This window comes from Castor canadensis, chromosome 1, assembly GCF_047511655.1.
Source record: "Castor canadensis chromosome 1, mCasCan1.hap1v2, whole genome shotgun sequence".
In the NCBI taxonomy this organism is placed as follows: Eukaryota; Metazoa; Chordata; class Mammalia; order Rodentia; family Castoridae; genus Castor; species Castor canadensis.
Genome location: NC_133386.1, coordinates 48,913,875 through 48,935,518, shown reverse-complemented (window position 1 = coordinate 48,935,518; position 21,644 = coordinate 48,913,875). Strand labels below are relative to the sequence as shown.

The window sequence follows — 21,644 nt, the reverse complement described above, 5'->3', positions numbered from 1 at the left end:
AGGTTATTGTAATACGTACATGTTAATGTACCATTGGGGGTTTAAGTGGTGTAAAATTGAGTTCAGGGGGTAGTTTAATTGTGAGAATATCAGCTTTGGGTGCTGATGGTGGGACTTTGTTTCCTCCCTGATGTCCTAAGGGGATATTTCCCCATTGTTGGTTTACAAGACCAAAGTAATAATTTATACTATGAGGACTCTTCATTTAAGTATTTTGTTTTCAATTAGGCTGGCAGTGGGTATGAGGACAAGAATAATGAAAAAGTAGAGGATTGATGCTATTTGACCGATGATGATGAATGGGGGTTCAACAGGTTGTCCACCGATTCATGTTAGGGTGAGGAGGTCTGCAGTTAGTGCTCAGAATAGGCATTGGCTGATTGGGCGGAATATTAGGCTTCGTTGTTTTGTTGTGTGGAGGAGCGGGAAGGCCGCTAGGATTAGGATTGACAGTACTTGGGCTACAACTCCGCCGAGTTTGTTGGGAATGGATCGTAGGATTGCGTATGCAAATAGGAAGCATCATTCTGGTTTGATATGTGGTGGTGTGTTTAGGGGGTTGGCTGGTGTGTAGTTGTCTGGGTCTCCTAACAGGTCTGGTGAGAATAGTACTAGTACTAGGAGAAGGGCAAATAGAAGTAGGAATCCGAAGGAGTCTTTGATAGTAAAGTATGGGTGGAATGGGATTTTGTCGGAGTCTGAATTGATTCCTGATGGATTGTTTGATCCTGTTTCATGTAGGAATAGGAGGTAGACTATTGCTAGTGCTGCGATAATAAAGGGTAGGATAAAGTGGAATGCGAAGAATCAGGTTAGGGTGGCTTTATCTACAGAGAAGCTGCCTCAAATTCATTCTACTAGATCGGACCTGGTATACGGGATTGCTGAGAGTAGGTTTGTGATTACTGTGGCTCTTCAGAATGATATTTGTCCTCATGGGAGGACATATCCTATAAAGGCGGTGGCTATAACTGTGAATAGTAAGATGATGCCTACATTTCATGTTTCTATGAAGGTGTATGATCCATAGTAAATTCCTCGTCCTACGTGTATGAATAGGCAAATAAAGAATATGGAAGCTCCGTTGGCATGGAGGTATTGGATGATTCAACCGTAGTTTACATCTCGGCAGATATGTGCAACTGAAGAGAATGCTGTTGTGGTGTCCGATGTGTAGTGTAATGCTAGAAATAGTCCTGTTGCGATTTGTAGGATTAAGCAAATTCCTAGTAGGGATCCAAAGTTTCATCATGCTGAGATATTGGATGGTGTTGGGAGTTCAATGAATGAGTGGTTAATAATTTTTATTAATGGGTGTGTTTTTCGGATGTTTGTCATTAAGAGTTTCTGTAGTTGAATTACAACGATGATTTTTCATGTCATTAGTCTTGGTTTGAGTCCATGTGGAAATTATGACTTATTCTATGTATTTGTTGACTGTTATGTTTATGTTGGGCTTTGTGGGGTTTTCTTCTAAGCCTTCTCCTATTTATGGTGGTTTTGGGTTGGTTGTTAGTGGTGGGGTTGGTTGTGGGCTAATTTTAAGTTTTGGTGGTTCTTTTTGGGGGTTGATGGTGTTTTTGGTTTATTTAGGTGGGATGATAGTGGTGTTTGGTTATACTATGGCTATGTCTATTGAAGATTATCCTGAGACGTGGGGTTCTAATGTGGTTATTTGAGGTGGTTTGTTTGTTGAGTTGATTTTTTTGGTATTATTGGTGAAGAATGATGAGGTGGATGTATTGGGGGTGTTTATAATACAAGTGATTGGGTTATTTATAGTGGTGAGGGGGTTGAGTATGTCAATAAAGATGTTATGGGTGTTGCGGCTGTTTATAGTTATGGAAGTTGATTAATGGTGTTGGCTGGTTGGTCTTTGTTTGTAAGTATTTTTATTGTTCTTGAGATTATCCGTGGTCATTAGATGATAATTGTTAGTGCTAAGGCTATTGATAGTAGGAAGGATAGAAAGTATAGTTTGATTATTCCTTTTTGGTTGGATACAGTGACAGAGGCTTTAATCTGCATGTTAGCTATCAATTTGGGTGTGGTTTTTTTCTATTCAGATTATGTCTAGAAGGGTTGATGCTGCTTTTTGACTGAGTGTTAGTGTATTTTTAGGTGAAGTACAGTGTATGATGGTTGGGAAAAATCCAAGTATTGTAGAAAATGATTTGGTGTTGGAGTTTAGGTTTAGTTTTAGGTTGTAGGTTATGTTGTTTAGTTCTATTGCGATAGTGAATCCTAGGATAGTGACTCCTAAGGCTATTAATTTTAGGTATAGGGGTATAGTTAATGTGGGTTTGTTTATGGGGGTGATGTTATTTGAGATAATAAACCCAGCAAAAATGCTTCCTACGAGTAATTGTTTAATAGAATTTGTAAGTTGTGGGTTGTTTTCATTGATGTTGGTGAGTGGGTAGAATCGGGATTGTCCTAGGAGGGCAAAGAAAATGATTCGTGTGCTGTATACAGCTGTAAGGGAGGTTGCAATGAGTGTAATTAGTAGGGCTCAGGCATTGATGTACGACATGTTGGCAGATTCAATGATAAGGTCTTTTGAGTAAAATCCTGTTAGGAAGGGTATGCCTGTAAGTGCTAGGCTTCCTACTGTTAGAGAGGAAGTTGTGAATGGTATTGCTTTGGCTAATCCACCTATTTTGCAGATGTCTTGTTTGTCATTGAGGCTGTGGATGATGGATCCTGAGCATATGAATAATATTGCTTTGAAGAATGCATGGTTGCAGATGTGGAGGAATGATAAGTAGGGCTGGTTAATTCCGAGGGTAACTATCATTAGCCTAGCTGGCTGGAAGTTGAGAATGTGATGATTTTTTTGATGTCATTTTGTGTTAAAGCACAAATTGCTGTGAAGAGGTTGTGATAGCCCCTAGGCAGAGTATAGTTGATATGATTAGTTGGTTGGATTCTAGGAGGGGATGGAATCAGATTAGGAGGAAGATTCCTGCTACGACTATTGTGCTTGAGTGGAGTAGGGCTGATACTGGTGTGGGGCCTTCTATGGCTGAGGGAAGTCATGGGTGGAGTCCGAATTGGGCTGATTTTCCAGTAGTGGCTAGTAGTAGGCCTAGTAGGGGGATTGTTGTTATTTTAGGGTCCATGAATAGTTGTTGAAGGTCTCATGAGTTGGAGTAAATTAAGAATCATGCTATTGATAGGATGAATCCAATGTCTCTGATTCGGTTGTATGGGATTGCTTGTAGTGCTGAGGTGTTAGTGTCAGTATGTCCATATCATCATCCAATGAGGAGGAATGATATGATTCCTACTCCCTCTCACACGATGAATAGTTGGAATAGGTTATTTGCTGTAACTAGGATTAGTATGGTGATAAGGAAGCATAGTAGGTATTTAAGGAATTGGTTGATGTTGGGGTCGTAGTGTATGTATCATAGGGAGAATTCTATGATTGATCATGTTACGAATAGGGCTACTGGTACGAATAGTAATGAAAAATAGTCTAGTTTGAGACTGAGTGAAAGTTTTGTAGTGTGGATGGTGAGTCAGTGTCAGTTGGATACGATGGTTTCGTTGCCTAGGTGAATGAATATGATCATGGGGATTGTGCTAGTGATGAATGCTAGTTTTACTGAGGTTTTGGTGTATTCAGGATAGTTTTTGTTTTTGTAAAAGTCTGTTAGTGACATTAGGATGGGGTATATGAGGATGATAAATGTTATGATTATGGATGAGGTTAATACGTTTATTACTTTTATTTGGAGTTGCACCAATTTTTTGGTTCCTAAGACCAATGGATAACTACTATCCTTTAAAAGTAAGAAAGCCATATTTTTAGGTATGGTGGCATGAGTTAGCAGTTCTTGCGTACTTTCTTGGTAAATAAGAAAGTTTTACTTTCTGATTCTAGATTCACAATCTAGTGTTTTTGTTAAACTATATTTACAGAATATTGTGCCGAGAATGATCTTTGGATTTAAAGATAGTAGGAGTAGGGGGAGTAGGTGGAGGAAAACTAGGGAGTTTCCTCGTGTGAATGATGGATGGATGTTATTTATGTGATAGGTAGGTTTGCCTCGCTGAGTTGTGGTTAGTATATATAGGGTATATAAGGCTGTGATTAGTGTGTTAGTTCCTATAAGGAGGATGGTGAAGTTGGATCATGAAAATGAGGAGGTGATAATTATTAGTTCTCCGATCAGGTTGATTGTTGGGGGTAATGCAAGGTTGGTTAAGCTTGCTGTAAGTCCTCACAGGGCTATTAGTGGGAGTATTGTTTGCAGGCTTCAGGTTAGGAGTATGGTTCAGCTATGTACTCATTCATAGTTTGTGTTTGCTAAGCATGTGTAATTTCACTGAAAACTAATAAAAAGGCCAGGACCAAACCTCTATTTGTTTATGGGATTATGCAATCCATCTAGGCATTTTCAGTGCCTTGCTTTGATATATAAGCTACATTAACTTTTGTATTTTATGTTAGTTCTTTTCTTTTATATGGTTGGTTATTTCAGGTATCTTATTAGTATGTGGGAGGGAGTGAGGAGTTGGATTGTGTGTTGCGTGATTTAATTTACGAGATACTCAGATGGCACATTAATACATTGAACGTATATAATAAAGGATTAAAATGCGAGGTTTAAGGGTGGGTAGATATGTAAAGGGTTTAGTGCTTGTAAAGTAGGCACTCTACCACTTGAGCTACCCCTCCAATACATTTTGCTCTGGTTGCTTTAGAGAACAGGTCTCACTAACTATTTGCCCAGGCTGGCCTTGAACCTCAGTCCTCCTGATCTCAGCCTGCCACGTAGCTAGGATTACAGGTGTGAGCCACAGATGCCCAGCTAGTTAGAGCTTCTTTGCCATAAGTAATAGGAGCTTAGACAAGAGAGTTTATTTTAGTAAATTGTTATTAAGAGAACTTCAGAGTGATTTATAAAACTTAAGCTCTAACTCCTTCCTGTGGTATCTGTGAAGAGACTCTTACTGGCTAATTTTGGTACAGTGTTCAGCCCAGGGTTTAGTAACCATGACCCATGAAGAAGACAAATGTTATAAACTTGGCCATGTAGACCCACCTGAGTAAACTTGTGGAGGTGGAGGGGCAGTATACAGGGAAAGGAGGCCTCCTTCTCTCTCACTATATATATATGATTGTATATGTATTTCTATACATTTAACTTATAGGTCTAGCTATACATATGAAGGAAAACATGTAAGCTTTGACTTTTTGAGCCTGGCTTACTTTGCTTAACATGATGTTCTCCAGTTCCATCCAGTCACCTGCAAACAACATACTTTCATTCTTCTTTAAGGCTAAATAAAACTCCATTGTGTATATATATATCACATTTTCTGAATTCATTCATCAGTTGTGGGGCATCTGGGCTGTTTCCAAGATTAGCTATTATAAATAGTGCTGCAATAAACATGGTGTGCAGGTGTCTCTATCATATAATTTTGATATGTGCCCAGGAGTGGTATTGCTGGATCATATGGCAGTTCTATTTTTAGTTTTTTGAGGAACCACCACATTGCTTTCCATAGTTGCTGCACTAATTTACATTCCCACCAACAGTATAGAAGCGTTCCTTTTTCTCCACATCCTTGCCACCGTTTGTTGTTGTTTGTGTTATTGATGATAGCCATTTTGACTTGGATGAGGTGGAATTTCAATGTCATTTTGATTTGCATGGAAGGACATCTTATGTTCATGGATTGGCCGAATCAATATTGTGAAAATGACTATATTACCGAAAGCAGCCTGTATGTTTAATGTAATCCTTATTAAAATTCCAATGACATTCTTCACCAAGATAGAAGTCAATCATGAAGTTCATTTGGAAACACAAAAGATCTCCAATAGTCAAAGCAATCCTGAGTAAAAAGAGCAATGCTGGAGGTATCACAATACCTGACTTCAAACTATACCACAGAGCCAAAATAAAAACAACATGATACTTGGCACAAAACAGACATGAAGACCAGTGGAATAGAAGACCCTGAAACAAACCCACACAATTACAGCCATCTAATTTGAGAAAGGGGCCTAAAATATGCATTCAAAAAAAGATAGCCTTTTCAACAAATGGTGCTGGGAAAACTAGATTTCCACCTGTAGAAGACTGAAACAAGAGCCCTGTTTCTCACCTTGTACCAGCATCAATTCAAAGTGGATGTAAGATATGAAACGGATGGAATTTAAAAAAAAGCATCTATGTTTCACCTGCTCTCTTACCCTGTCTAAATGAAAAGGAGTCTGTAGCTTTAGGGGATGGTGAACCAGAAGATGAAGGAAGCTTGGTTTTATGAACTATGGAGAAAAACCACAACACGTGAAGAACACCTGCGAGAGACTCTTAACCTGGGTGGGAAGAGAGCCCCTGAAAGTTTGGGGTGACAGCATTTGTGTAGCAGTACCCTAACTGATAGCTGTTTTTCTTTAACCTCCTTTATCTTGTTGCCTTAAATTCCCTCTCCCGCTGTTCTCCCAGGGTATAGTTCTTCTCTGGCCTCTGGAATAGGTGCTGCTGCTTCCAGTGCTGCAACCCTGACACCTTGGTGCTGGGAGATGGTATTGACATTTCTTAACTCCTTGTTCCATCTTTCAGGCCACTTCACCTTTACAGTTAATGCCATTCAGTTTTTTCCTAGCCAGTGTTCAGCACATGGGGTTGGCATTGACATTATTATTTTGCCTGCCCGTGCTTAAGGAAAGAATTTGAGGATGAAAGGGACTATCAGCATGGGTTCTGTATCTATGGCAACCATAAGAAACTTATGAAGTTGTGTGTACATCCATCTCTCTGATACCAGGAGGAAAAACATTAATTCCTTCCCAGTCTCATTCCTCTTATTATCATACTACTCCTCTGTCCACCCACCCACTACCTCATCTATCCCATTCCTGTCTGGTGTGTGGATGCTCAAGGGAGATACAGCAGAAGCCATCAGTGGAGAAACACCAAAGGCCAAAAGAGATCACATCCCGGAATTTCTAATGCTTGCATATATCTAAGGTCCAGTGTGTTAAACATTTAGAAATTATGTGACAATTTACTGATGATTCACTGTAGAACTTTTAAGAAAAGTACTGTTGTAACTTGCATTTCTGAAAGCAGTGCTAAATGTTAATGATCTTCTTGAGTATCTCAAATATTACCATGTAATTGGTGGTATAAAGTCAGTACATGTTTGCAGGCTGTCTAAAAGAGAACTTTCTTTTCCATAAAGCCTTCTAAGTTTCTTTGCTACTTATTAAATTGATAGCTGATTCTTTCAAAACTGACTGTAACTTTGACCTGCAAACAACAATAGCAGAATGTGAATTTTTTGGAAGGCAGTAGTACTGTGTTTTTTGAACAAAATCTGCAACTCCTGTCAAGAGCAGCTCTAAGAAATGTTGTCAAACCAGTGCATATAGCTAAAGTAACTCCCCTGTTCTTCCCTTCCTTCCTTCCTTCCTTCCCTCCTTCTTTCCTTTCTTCCTTACTTCCCTTCCTCCTTCCTTCCTTCCTTCCTTCCTTCCTTCCTTCCTTCCTCTCTCCTCCCACCCCTCCCTTCCTCTCAATTTTTCACCCTAGGCTTACTGAACTTGTCTCTAGCAGATACTGAATCCTGTGCCTCTCAAATCCTCCTTATGATCACAAAAATGTATATCCCAAGATGATACTTTTAAACTGTGGTGCAACTCATTGTTGGACAGACACTTTGGGCTCCACAACAGAGCAGAGTAAAAGGACGCTAGTAAAGAACTACCAGGATACACAGTCCCAGTGGCAGAAGCCATGTGAGAAATGGCTGCATGTACACCTGGTCCTTTAAAGAACAACAGCGACTTTCAATGCCTGCTGCAGTTATTTCAAAGAGTGGCCACCAGGCAGTTTCACCATAGTGTAGGCTTAATTATAGGTAGGATTATTTTATTTCTAGGTAGATAAACCAGAGAAACAGAAGGTGGATATTTCTCTGCATGTGGGTTTTATTTTGAAGAATGAAGGCAACAGTATAAACAATGGCTGCAACAGTAAACAGAGTAGTTTCTTTTAAAATGAGGAATGTATTTAGATCACCTGATAAGAGGTCTAAATATCAGAACATGGAAGTGTCTTAAATAGCCCTAACTAATTTAATATCATGGGAAAGCCAGAAATAATTATTTTGGCAGTACTGGAGTTTGAACTCAGGGCCTTGCTATTGCTAGGCACATGCTCTACCACTTGAGCCACTCCCCTGTCCCCCCAACTCCTGCTTTTTGTTATGCTTAAGCAGTTTATCCTGGTAAGGCCCTTAGAAGACAGATAATGGGAGCAGGCTGGTAGGCTGGTGGGCTGGTCTTGATATAGTCAGAGCTCTGATGACCACTTGATCAGCAGCATCTTTGTCCAGAAACTTTTTTCATAATGGGAAAGGTTTGTTTTAAGATTCATGAGAACTGCTCTGGTCTAACATGGTCTTATCTCCTGTAAGTCCCAGGCCAGTATTGGAAATCCTTGGACCAGGATATATCATACTGCCAAAAGATATATGCTATTGGCCCGAGGTAATTAAATAAGATTTTTAAAAAGGGTGGAATTGAAGCCAAATCACAAAGTAGAAACAGGTAATCCCATTCACGAGCATAGTTGTTATAGATCTTTGTGTTTATAGTCACACGCTGGCACCTCAAACCAGGGATATTTAAGGCATGGTTTCTGGAAGAACTGTATCAAATCCCCTCTGCTAGTGGGTTAAAATAAAGATTCAGAGGCCCCAAGACTCTGGAGGTGGGACTGGGGATTTGAATTTTTAAGCAGTTGCTTGACTTGTCTGTCCACTGCTGTCCAAATAGCCCTGCCCTTCCTTCTTTCAGCAAAAGTGGTGCTATTTTTATAAGCAATCTCATCACAACTCTCGGCTCAGAGGCTCTTCTCATTTCTCCCAGCCGAGGTCACCCTCAGCCTGCTACTTCCAACTGGCGGCTTTCAGCTTGCTCAGAGGCTCCTGACACAGTGCAGAGCAGCTACGGCTTTCCCTGTGTTCAAATTCCTTTCCCTCAGGGTCCAGGCTGGGTTCTGCTTGCACATTTTACAAATATACCTTTTTCTTAAGAGGAAGGCAACCATTGTAAATTTTAGCATTAAACACATTTTCTTTTTCTTTTCTTTCTTTCTTTTTTTTTTTTTTTAATCAATGCTACTCAACTATACCAAAGCAGGTTTTTTATCCACTGCTTCAGATAACAAAAAGGTCAGCAACAGTTAGGGCCTATGCCAGAAGAGCTTTCTCACACTTACATACTTAAATGGAAATACCACTTAGAGAAGGTGTCAATTTCACTTTTTTTTTTTTTCAGTTTTAAAAAATGAAAGCTCTTTTAGTAATCTAATTAAACTATTTCTGTTCCTGGAATTTTGTTTCTGTAACATTGACAGAAACCCATTAAGAACTTCATAGTCAATTGTAAAAATGAGTTAGTAATATTATTCCCCAAAGTGATTTATCAGGTCATTGTCTTTCTGGATGAAGTTGCTTCAAAATAAATTTATCACTGGGAAAACTAATGTGGTTTTAGCTCAAAAAATATCCCCCCAAGTAAAAAAAACTAAGCACAGCTGGATTTTGGGTCTCCACCCATATTTTATGTGATCTACTAAAACTAGTTGGGAGGGAGGACTCCTGAGCTAGCTTGCATTGATTACCCCCTTTTTGACAATTACGAAACTAGTTATTTTCAAATATTTCAGTTCCACTCTCCCAATCTTTAGAGGGGAAAAGAAAATGCATTAACAACAGTAGAATCTCATTGCTTCCAAAGAATTATCAGAGAAATGAGAGTGGAAAGAAAGCAAATGAAAATGTTAGAACTGGGAAAATGTAATAGAAAGCCAAATGTGAATCTGAATAGCAGTTGTCGAGAGAAAAATGTGCTGGAGAGGACAGATACATCACTAGAAAACAGGCAGGTAGAATAGCATGCAACCTTTTCAGAAGGACATGTTTCAAGTTTATTTTGATAGGATGAGGGATAAGAATATTGGCACCTTACACACTGCAAAAAGGGTATTGCCAAGACTATGAATACATTTTAATGAAAGCAGGAATGGATTACTTTCTATTGTAATATCAGAGGCCACAACACTACAGGAAGCAGACTGCTCACTAGAAGATATTCTTCATAGCTTCATTCGAAGATGATGCACACATATTTTGCCCTACACTAAATTTCATATATAAAAGTAAATTGAAATAAAATTCATTTGTATAATTACACCCTTATACACTTAGTAATCTAAATCTTGGGCCAACTTAGAACAAAAAGCAAAACTGAAAAATCATAGTATAAGAAAAGACCATGAAGAGAGAAGACCAAATAGAGTCCACAGAATGACCTAGAAACTTCTGATGTCTGTACGGGCATAGTTTAATCCATAGTCCATGTCAATCACTATCTGTAAGTGGGGGACTCCCCGACCCTGCCCCAGCCTGTGTGACTTGGTGAAGCTGTAGGAGCTTTCTGTTTTCTTTTCACTCTCATTCTCGTTCTCTCTCTAAGAAGTTTCATCTCTTTCCCGGTATAGAGTAAAATGGAAGCCTGCTAGCAGAGCATATCTATTCACAGGACTCTGACATAGAAGGTTACAGTTATGGGACTTATTTGTCAGTTCATTCTGAAGACAAAAGACCCTTCTTGATAATCAGTAAAGATCTTAACATGGTGTCAGGTAGTTTTCTACTGAACTTGGGGTTCCATCTCCAACCAGCTACAAGGCAGTTCAAACAAAGCACTTGGTTGTCTTCCTTTCTGGAGGGTTTGCATATCATTGCCTGTTGTCATTGGGAGTATGTGTACAGCATTGTCAAGACTGTCTGGTGTTCCTGCCAGCAGGGAACTGTTAGATTTTGAGCCTAGATTCCCAATTTATGTTATTGTACACCCTCCACCATTATCTCAGTTTTGTTGCCTGGGGGAGAGCAATGTTCTCTAAGGAGGAGGTGGTTGTTGGAACCACTTGAATGTAACCTGAGGCCTTTAGGAATTCATCTGTCAGGCCCATGGAAAGGAGTCTGACTTAAGATCCCAGTTCTGACGATGAGCTGTACCTTACAACAGATGTTTGAATTGCCAGTTCTTCTCGGAGGTGTAATATGTACTAGACAGTGTCAGTGCTGCTTTGTCTTTGCAACATTTTCCACTGGGGCTTGGTGTAGTGCTTTGAAAATCATGGGTTTTACTTTTTTTTTAAAAGAGAACTTAGCAATTTATGGAATTTCTCCAGAACTGAGTGCTTTGATAATAGCTCATTTAAAATGGGAAAGTTGTAGTGTGGGTTTTGCTTCATTTTTAAAGAAAGCACATCAGTATTATTGTATTACTGTGCTCTCTTTTAGGGATATTCTCTCTTTAGAGGTTCATTTTAGTTGTCTTGCTATGCTCTGTCTTCCCCTCTGGAGGTTGTGAGGGAGGCTTTGCAATATGTTCCTGTGAGACTTCTCACAAGTGATAAATGAGATTTTCAATCTTCTAATTCACACAGTAACTGCCTGAAAAGCCAAGAAGTGGAGTGAGGGGGTGGAGTTGAAGGTGACAGATTGATGAAGATAAGGAGAAATGAATTTGGAAAGGGAAGGCGGAGCAAACAGATGAAGAATTGTAAAAACCAGAAAAGCAATTCTAAATTGGATTTAGAAATGGCAGAATGACAAAGTGATGTTTTCTATAGGGAGAATGTTGCTAGGCTGCTACAGCTGCGGCAACCTGAAATTTCTGAAAAGCGAAAATTCAAAAAAAGCTAGAGAAGTGTAATCATACCACAAGAGGCAAGGATTGATATGGGTATCTGCAGAGGCCAGCCAAGGCCAACTTCTCTTGGGGGCATTTACTTGATTCTGTGTTGTTATTTGTACAAAAGAGCTTGTTTATTTATACAGAGCTAATTGCACATCAAATGTGTGAGTCAGGCTTAAAGTCATGGAGAATTGATCACAGTGAACCCTTGCATGAATCTCAGATTTCATCACCCTTCACTCCTGGCCTCCTCAGCCTGCCTTACTTTTTTAGCTCATGGCTTGATTAACTTTCTTGCTCTTTGCTGGCTCCTGAAGATTACTTAGAAAGGAATGATCCAGGTGATTCACCTTCCTTCGAATCTCACTGCTTTACAAAGCATCCTTCTTTTTACCTTAACCTAGGCATTGCTAAAGTGAAAGGAAAAGCAACTGGAAATCTACATTGGGACCTGATGTCTCCATTGGTTTCCAGGATTACTGGCTTTCTGGGCTTCCCTGTCTGTATGTATGTGTTTTCCTTTGTGTCAAGCATAAAACTGTTGATACACCTGTTTCCCCACCCCAACCCTTCTGTCCTCTAGAATATTTGATTGCCTTTAAATCGTATAGTCTCCAGGGCAAGCCCCATCTCTTCAACTAGTTCCAAGGTTTCCAGTGAGAACAAAATGAAATAATATATACAGAAGTGCTTTGTATGGCCAAATGTGGTGGGTGCATACCTGTAATCCAAGTCCTGGAAAGTCTGAGGCAGAAAGATCCTGAGTTTCAGGCTAGCCTGGACTACATAGTGAGGTTACATCAACAAACAAATAAATAAAAAATAAAAATGCTTTGTAAAGCAATATAAACACAATCCATACACAGATATGATTTTAATTTTATCCTTAAGAGTTTTAGTACATATTTCCTTCCTTGATTTCTCTCTGCCTCTCTGTCTCTGTCTTTGTGTCTCTCTCTCACGTGTATATAACTGCATGAACATGAGTATATGCATGTGAATTTGGGTAAGCGTATTTGAAAAGTTTCATCAAAAATTTTTTTCTATGCCATCCTAAAATTTTTGTAAAGTTCATATTCTAACTAGTACCATTGAACATTGACAAATAGTAGTCAAATCTTCAATATACACCAAAGTTAAAAGCAACACATAGTGAACATAACAGGAAACAAAGAAAGTGCTTTCATAATGAGTATTTTTTTTATCATCTTAAGCATTCCCAGGAAAAATTGAATTCAGTAATCCCCATAAGGCTTAAAGTAGAACTTATTTTTAAGACCAAGATGAACTCAGTGTCAGGGTTGTGCAAGAATATTATTGCTATTCTTTTTATTACCATATATAGTACTTTCCATTGACAAGCCGAAGGCATTTTATGAGATCTTACAGTGATCCTCACAATGCCCTTCTGGGATGAGAAGTCTTCATTACAAACAATAAATAATAACTGCCATTTATTTTGAAATGTCTCCTATAGAAGTTATTAACAATAAACTGGATAGTCATGATTCACAGATTTTAAAGGGAATTTATGCCAGACGTGGCACTTCATGCCTGTAATTCTAGCAACTGGGAGGCTGAGGCAGGAGGATCATGAGTTTGAGGCCAGCCTGGACTACATAGTAAGTTATATATTGAGACCTTGACTCAAAATCTCAAATAAAATATAAGTAAATAAATAAACAAGTAAATAAAGGAAGGAAGGAGGGAAGGAAGGAAGGAAAGAAAGAAGGAAGATTATTTCATGGAAGTTGGAGAAGATGGAAGATTGGTATGGATTTCTGTGTAGTAGTTGTTTGACTCAAGAGGCTAATCACCTCAGAACACTCCAGTACACCTGGAATTGTCTCTCATAACTACTAATACTTTCTTTTAAATTAAAAGAAGTATAGACAATGACCATATACTATAAATACAAAACAACCATCCAATTTATTGAGTCACTGTAGATTTCAAAACCCAAAGAGGAAGCTACTCTGACAGAGCAGCCCTGATTTAGTTGTCTTACTAGTATGGTCAACCACACCTCCTGACTGACATATACTCCTGAGGAAATGGCATCTTTTTCATGTCCTTTGGAAGAAAGAACCTTGGGCAGTCACATTTTGTACAAATTTGGCCACCTGAGCCAAGGGCAGCCAAAGTATGAGCCAGTGACCCATGCATGGAAGATGATCTGGGACAATCAGGTAGACTCTCTTGGGTACTTTTGGTTCAATATTCCAGGAGAATAAAGGAGTAGCCATGGGAAGAGAAAGTAGAAGGGAGTGAGGTAGGGATAGACTGGAGCAGATCATGAATGAAATAAAACTACATGTCCTACAGTTATTTATGAGCAGAGACAAGGTGGAGAGAATAACTACAAGTTTTCCCAGGTCATGGGAAAACAGGGCATGTGGTGAAGATGGTACCCTATAAATTGTGCAGCACAGAAGCAAAGACATACCACTGCTGCAATCTCCAGAGAAGTCTCGTAATAAGACCCAACCTTTGTTTATTCTTCCCAAGGCATGAGCCTTGATCCTAGTCTGGCTCCTATTTCTGATTACTGTATCTGCAACACTTCTTTTGTCTTACATGCATATTCCTAATACTCAGACTTAACTGAGTTTGTTAGGATCTTTGTTCCCAGAAACAAAATAGTTCCTTAAGGGTGGCTCTCCACTCTTATATGGAGTATCACTGGTACATGAATGCAAGCCACAGTCATTCTCTTAAAAACAAAAACCAAGCCAGACAACAAGAATAACAATTCTTCCTAGGACATCTTTCAGTAACCTTTAAGGTCAGTGCCTGCTCTATAGATGCTTTATCTTTAGAAGGCTAATTATATCTTTTGGCCGATAATACAAGATTAAGTGTTATCCTAATTTAAAAAAAGCAAGGAGATGAGGTATGCATGGAATCTCAGTACTATTCTAGTCATAGCCAATTGTTTGGTTCTACCCAATTATGTTATTCCCATTACTGACGGCATGTATTCAAAACACCTGACCTGTACTTTATTCTCCTCCCCAAACACTACTTCTATAACATAGCTGTTTCCTTTGGTCACCTAATATTCAAGAGCCATTCAATCATCTTTCAATATCATTTTCTGGCTTTGATTAATACTCTTTTATAAAGTACTTGTCACTATTGAAAAACAAAATAAAATTAGAAAAAATAAAACTAGACTTATATTAAAATGTTCTCCATTTTCTTTAATGTTTACTCTCCTTGGTACTATTTATTAAATTACTATTAGTAGGTGATAATTGCAAGGTAGAAAATGCAAATGTCTATGATATAAAATTAGTATATTTATCTGATAGAATTTAACTTAAATGCTCTTTTTTATTTTTTTGGCAGCACTGGGGCTTGAACTCAGGGCCTCACACTTGGCAGGCAGGTGCTTTTACTGCTTGAGTCACTCTGCCAGCCCTAAATGCTCATTGTTAATTGGCCTTTTTTCCCATAGAAAAAAAAGGTAACAGCAGTCCATATTACATCCATTTACATTAATTAATGCACTTATTCAAGAAGTCCTTGTGGTGTCATGAGTTAATGATATGGAGTGATTTTGAGCACAGGGCCAGAGTGAAAGATTTGCATGGGTACAGAGCAGATGGAGACTGAATGGTTTAATGTCTGTGAACTGTCACTGCTGAATCTTGAGGATCTGATGTCCTTTACACTTTTTTTTTGAGGAAGGGAGTGGATCAATATCAATTATTTCTTAGGTTTTTCACCACCAATGATCCTTTAAAATTCTTTTTCTTCTATGGTTTTCTTGTTGTAAACAGACTTTCATAGATGCCTACCCCATCTCATTGTGAAAACAGGCTTACACAGATATACCAGAATTATTGTGACAAGGAGAAATAAATGGAATATTATAAATAAGAGGCAACCTTATTGTAAATAAGGTTGATACATGTCACCTAAAATTCATATGTTGGAACTCCAGGCCTTTAAGGAAGTAGGAGATATTTTGATATCTGGATACTTTGGAAAGAGGGCTTTTAAGGAGGGAATTAAAGTGAAATAAAGGCATAAGAGTAGGGTCTTCATCCAATAGATTAAGAAGAGGTTCTTATAAGAAGAGAACAATATGATAGGGTTGCCTGCATAAAGAGAAAAGGCCATGCAAAAACAATACACAAAAGTTGTGTCTGCCAGATGAAGAGGGTGGTCTCATGAGAAATTAAGCCTGCTGACACCTTGATCTTGGACTTTAAGTTGCTGGAACAGTGATAAAATAAATATCTTGTTTAAGCCACCTAGTCTGTGGTATTTTGCTATGGCAGTCCAAGCAGCTTAATAAAACAAAATTGCATAAAAAACAAATTTATCATCTCATGTAACATTGAGAGGACATTTCCAGGTAGATTAATTAACAGCTCAATAATGTGAATAAGGACCTAGACTCTTTCCATTTTTCTGCTCTGCCATTCTTGCCCGTGCATGGAAGGAAGAAAGCTACATTACTCTGTGCCTTGTTGACACACAACTTTATTAAGTAGAAAAGCACAGAGTTGGACATGGGGGTTCATATCGATAATCCACACTACTTAGGAGGTGGAGATCAGGAGGATCACAGTTCAAGGTCAGTATGGGCCAAAAGTCAGCAAAACTCCATCTCAACAAATAAGCTGGGTGTGATGGTGCATGCCTGTCATCCCAACTATGCTGGAAGCATAGGTAGGAAGATCACAGTCCAAGGTCAGCTCCAACCAAAAAGTGCGATAACTTTTTGTTAGTGAGAAATAACTAAAGCAAAAAGGGCTGAAAACATGGCTCAAGTGTTAGAGTGGCTGCCTAGCAAGTATAAGATTCTGAGTTCAAGTTTCAGTACCATAAAAAAAAAGGCAGCAGAAAAGTTGGCTTCTCATGCAAACCTGTATGAGTGAAGCCAATTTTCCTAGAAGCAGCCCCTCCCCAGTATATGTCTAAAAATATTTTATTAGTCAAAATTGTGTCACATGCTTCTGGCTCAATATTCCCAATCAAGGGGAAAGAGATTACTGAGATTGGGTCATATCAATTGTGATTTCTTGCCTAGACCCAGCCTCCCTGAAGCAGGTAGCCCCCTGGAATCTGTCAGTCAGCGACTATAGAACAGGGAGAGAGATGGGTCTTGGATAGGCAACCAACAAGTTCTTTTGAGTGTTTGTTCAATTTTCTGCATTGATCTAATTTACTAACCTGGAACATCTGATCTGTAAAAGTGACAGGGTAAGGAAGACAGGATTGTGCGTAATATCCCTTAAGACTACCAGCGGTATTTGACCTTATTCCATGCTTATTAAGCAGTTTTCTGTTGATTAATTAGGCTACCAAAATACCTTGATATCTGGTAGGAAGTGCCCTGGATAGCAAACTGACACAATTAGTGCATTAGAGAGGTGTATTGCACGTTGTAAATTAATAAATTCATGTTCTGACCTCACATAACAGCCTCAGGAGTGTAATTAGGGTAAATAATTTGTTCATCATTCATTCAGCACTTTCTTTGTACTGGGCACTGTGATAGATGTTGGAAGTACAACAGTGAATAGGTCGGATTCCTGTTCTGTGGGCTTCTTTCTAGTAGGGAGGGCTCTCAGTCCCAAAGGCAGCTAATATAGTTGTCAGTCAGGAAGCACATCTCAGGCCCTTTGTTGAGTGCTTTCTGAGTTTCACAATCACAATCCCATCTTGTTTCTTAGAATTCTTGCCCTTATTCTGCTCCAGCCATGCTGGTCCATGAAGTCTTGAAGCAATAGTTTAGTTTTTCTCACTAGTCTGCTCATGACTTTCATAGAACCAGAGGGACAGTGGATGATTCAGCTGAAGAAAGAAATATTTTGGTTCCTCAGTCTTATCCTATGTTTGAAAGAACCATTGAGCTATTGTCTCTGTTCTTGCACATTGATCTTCTGTTTGATTTCTGAACCTGAGTCAGGTGGACTTCACAGATGGTCCCATTATATCCATGCATCTCCTTTGGGAAAGTAGACTCCTCTCCTCTGCTCATGGACATTCAGATTTTTGTAATATCCTAAATAAGGCAAATTCCTCTCGTTACAATTTAATAAATGCTAGTATATTAAAGTTTCTTTTCCCCCACTTCTCCAGATCTTTTGCTTGACATTACAGCAGCTATGCTCTTCCAGTGTCTGCTCTTTTATCCTGCCAAATGTAAGGATTCAAGATACCATTTTGATGCTTACTCTTTTTAAGGCCGGTCATTTATAGTTTTGCTGTATGGACATAATTTTAACCTTTTCAAAAGCAGCAAGGCTTGTGTCAGGGGAGAAGTGAAGTACATTAAAGACAATAGCCTCTCTCCTAGTCTGAGCTGAACTATGGTTTGGGTCAGACAGTTTTCTAATTGGTTTGGATTTTTCAGTCCATTAAAGGAAAGCTCTGATTACATTTTACATCAGGTCAGTAGGCAAAAATCTGCTTCATCTGCACAATGACCATGGTTCCTTTTCATGTGACTGTGTCTCTGGAAGACACTATTCTGGGAGCAGAGGCAGCCCACAAGGTGTCTCATTCTCCCAGCCATACCAGGAACTTTATATACTACAGAGTCCTGATGGGGACACTGAGGGGCCCTGGCTCATGTTCCCTTATCCATTTCATTGCATCCAACACCAGATGAAGGTCTGCAAACAAGAGGGGGGTCAGTGCCTTATGAAAGCAGCAGCTACAGATCCAACACCCCAATATAAATCTCTAGCAAAACCCTGGTCCCTGGGAGGAAAGCCCCTGTCTCTTAACTTTAATCTGTAGCAGAGGAATAAAGAGGTGAATTGTGAAGTCCAGGAACACTGCAGTGTAGTGTGAACTGCTATCTGAAATAGTCTTAGAATGATGCAAATACATGGAAGAGGGGGAGAAAAACAACTAAAATTTTTTCTTTTCTTCCTTTTTCTTCTCTCTTTGAACTCAGGGCTTGCCTAGCAAGCACTGTACCACTTGAGCCACATCTCCAGAACTTTTTGCTTTTAGGTTATTTTTCAATAGGCCTGACTTTTTGCCTGGGGCTGGCCTAGTACCATAATCCTCCTGATTTCTGGAATTACAGGTGTAAGCCAACACACTGGCCATAACCAGGGTTTTTAAAACTATAATCTTGTGGGCTGGGGACATGGCTCAAGTAGTAAAGCACCTAGCAAGTGCTAGGCACTGAGTTTAAAGCTCAGTATAGAAAACTTCAAAACAAAACCTATAATCTTGTGAGCCTGGGGTTTTAGGATGGCACTCTAAAACATTTTCACTATCTATCAGTACCACTAAGTACATTACATTTGAAAGTCACTTCCAGCTTTGGACAAGAATCAGCAACAGACTTTCTTTGCCTTGTAGTCCTTTGTGAAAGGGATTCATTTAATAAAAGATCAATCTAAGTAGGCATTTATTTACTTCTAAGATGCAAATTTATGAGTATTTTAAGATTTCAAAGTGAAAATATTGATAGTTTCCCAGTCAAATTAAAAAGTCCAAATGTTCTGTGAGTCAAAAAATTTTATAAAAGCAAATTAAAACCACAAAGAAGTATCATTCTACACCTGTTAGGATGGCTGTTACCAATAAGACAAAAAATAATTGTCATGGGATGCACAAAGAAGGGAAGCCTTGCACAGTATTGGCAGGAATTAAATTAGTACAGCCATGTGAAAAACAGTATGGAGGGTCCTCAACAATTAAAAATAGAACTACTGTATGAGCCAGCCATCTCATACTGGGTATATACCCAAAGAAGAAGAAATCAGTATGCTGGTGTGCTTTCTGCATTCCTTTACTTATTGCAGCATTACTCACATGAGCTAAGATAAGGGATCAACCTAAGTTTCCATCAGTGGATGAATAGCTAAAGAAAAATGTGATACACGCATACACATAATGGAATACCATTCAGCCATAAAAAATAAAATCCTGCTATTTGCCAAAACATGGATGAACCTGGAAGACATTATGTTAAGTTAAATAAATCAGGCATAGGAAGACAAATACTGAAAGATCCCACTCATAATACTGTAAGAGCTCACTAATATGCAGAAACCAAAAATATGACCTCATGGAATTGAGGAGTGCAGTGGTGATGACCAGGGACTAGAACAGTTGAGGGCAGGGAATTGGGACAATGTTGATTGAGGGTACAAAATTCCAGTTAGACAGGAAAAACAAGTTCAAGAGATCCATTGTACAACATGGTAAATAATTAATGACAACATACTGTTTTTGTTTTTGTTTTTTTTGAGACAGGGTCTTGCTGTGTGGTCCAGGCTGGCTTTGAACTTGAGATCCTCCAGCCTTAGCATTCTGAGTCCTGAGATTACAGGTGTGCTACGATAGTGAATACTGAGTATTCTATCCACAAAAATGATAACTGTATGAACTAATGCATATGCTAATTTGCTGGATTTGAGGTATATATACTTTAAAACATGTTATACATGACAACTGTATACAATTTCATCCATCAATTAAAAATATAAAAGTCCTTAAAAATGTATCAAAGGTGTGTCTTTCTTTTCCTTGAGGAAATCTTAAGTTCCTCACTCACCTCTGAGTTCCCTGAGGGTGGAAACATGTGCTAGGTATGCTGGCATTCCTGATGCCAGCCGCAGTAACAGCCTACAGAAAGCAATCGACAAACAAGTATGGAGGAAAGGAAGAGGAAGAGTGGATGAAAAAGATAGGGAGAGAAAAGGCAGGAAGGGAAACTTCTGTACATCACAGAGAATGAAGGTATCAGAAAGGCAGCACTTCTGACAAGAGAGAGAACAGCAGAGTGAGACTTCATACACTGCAGCTGTTCTCACTTTCTTCCTCCAATATGTTCCTGTTTTCTTTGGGGTTACTTTTCTTCTCCACCACATCTTAGGGGCTCCCATCTGAATTTTATAATTTCCTGGAATTACTTTTTATTGTAGCATAGAGAGCAGCATGGAATGCCAAGAAATCCTGCCCGGGTTCTTGACTTGTGCCTGTGTAGCTCAGCCCATCACTATGGGGTTTAGGGGAAGGCAGGCATCTTTTTGTGGTTTAATTTCCTCGAGAATTATTCTCATGGGGCACATGGAAGCCAGCTAAATATTTGTAAAGAAATTAAAGATTTTTAGATTAAAAAAAAAAAGCCAAGCAAGGGCAAAGTCTCATTAGAGTCAATACACTCGAAGCCCATTACTAAAATGGGGCCTTTTGTGGACAATGGAGATGATTTTTTCCTAATAACATTTTCATGATGCTCATTTAAAACATATTCTTAAAGCCGCAATTAAAAATAAATGCATTTCTGACTTTTACATTTTAAATGAGGGAGCGTAACTTACAGAATCTAAGTGATGATTCATTACATTACCCTTTTTCATAGAGCTGATAATAAAACCTTGCACTTTCTCTATACTTATGAAAATAACTACAGCACTGGATTTTAGAATAACTTTTTCCTGGACCTTCTTTCAAAAACAAGGGTGCTCATTGTCAGTGATGCTTTACACTTTTGCTAAAGTACACACCATCCGTGTACAGCATTTATTACGGCTCCTCTAAGAAGTGACACTTCTTTATGTGGCTTATTCATTTTTTTAGATGCTAACAATATGACATGTGGTTGTTGTTGTGGGTTGAAACAAAGACGGTGTGGTGGGGTGTGGTGGTGTATGCCTGCAATCCCAGTACTCAGGACAATGTGCAGGAGGATCAAGTTTGAGGCCAGCTGGGGCTACATGGCAAGACCCTGTCTCAAAATCAATCAATCAATCAATAAAATGTGACATGGTTTTCAAACTCTCAGTGTCTCACTTTTCCTCACACCCATTGTCTTCCTGGTTTCCTTTCTTCGTGAAAGGCAGAGCACAAAGGGAAATGTGGGAACCACCTGAGACTCATCTTCCCTCCTACTCATCCACACATTGGTTATCAG

General features: G+C 39.0%; 1 pseudogene; it reads right to left on the bottom strand.

The window, feature by feature from the left end:
- Nucleotides 1-1,853: 1,853 nt before the first annotated feature.
- LOC109677592 (NADH-ubiquinone oxidoreductase chain 5-like) lies at nucleotides 1,854-3,809 on the bottom strand (annotated as a pseudogene).
- Between the last annotated feature and the right edge of the window lie 17,835 nt (nucleotides 3,810-21,644).